Source organism: Echinops telfairi, unplaced genomic scaffold, assembly GCF_000313985.2.
Source record: "Echinops telfairi isolate 266 unplaced genomic scaffold, ASM31398v2 ScPeMD7_7459;HRSCAF=8497, whole genome shotgun sequence".
NCBI lineage: Eukaryota > Metazoa > Chordata > Mammalia > Afrosoricida > Tenrecidae > Echinops > Echinops telfairi.
In genome coordinates this window covers 4,602,515-4,603,503 of record NW_022111359.1, presented here as the reverse complement: position 1 = coordinate 4,603,503, position 989 = coordinate 4,602,515, and positions in this window count along the sequence as shown.

Below are 989 nucleotides of genomic sequence, written 5' to 3'. Positions count from 1 at the left end.
GAATTGGTGCGTTTCCATTGTAGTGCTGGAGAAGAATACAGTATTGAGAGTATCATGGACTGGCCCAAACAAGAAACAAATCCATCTTGGAAGAAATACGAGGCTGCTCCTTAGAGGCAAGGATGGTGTTACATCATCTCCTGTCAACTTCAGGGTATTAGGAGGGAAGGGGAGGAGTCTAGCCTGGCCATCAGGCCACAGCCAATGATGCCTCTGTGTGGGCGGAGGCTTTCACATAAGGATCCTGGGTACTTCCTCTCCCTGATGCTGCCTTCAGTAGAGGTGGGCCACTCTCTCTCTCTCTCTGCTTCATCTTCCTGTTAAGGAGCCACACTCAGAGAGCTGGAGGAGCCAGCGCTGAGATGCTTCCACCGGCATTGGATCCACAAGACTTTCCACCCACCGACCTGTGATCTTCCTGCATTCGGCATCATTCTGCGTGAATCTGAGGAGGAATTTATGGGCTAGTATTGGACCTATGGGCTAATAGTGGACTTATGGACTTGATCCAGACTGGGCTGGGATGTTCTCTCTATATAATTGCTCTTCGATGTAACACTCCCTCTTACACATCTATGAGTGTCCTGAATTCCTTTCTCCTGCCCACCCGGGGCTAACACAGATGGTGAGACTTTGTCACACATACACTGGACATGTTGTCAGGAGAGACCAGTGCCCAGAGGAGAAGGCCATCATGCTTGGAAAAGAAGAGAGGCAGCCCAAAAGTGGAAGGCGCTCCAGGAGATGGACGGACAGCGGTTCCGACCATGGGCTTGAGCAAGGGGACAGTTGTGAGGATGGCGAGGAGCGGGCAGTGCTTACTCCTGTTGTGCACGGGGTCGTTATGGGTGGGGACCATCTCAGCTACACCTAACAAGAGTCAGAGCTGACTTGATGGGTTTGGGTTTGGGGATTGTCTGCCTTAGGAGAAGGCCTTACAAAACTTCTGCAGTCCAAACGTCCTCTGACCTTCTGATCTGGTCCTGCTC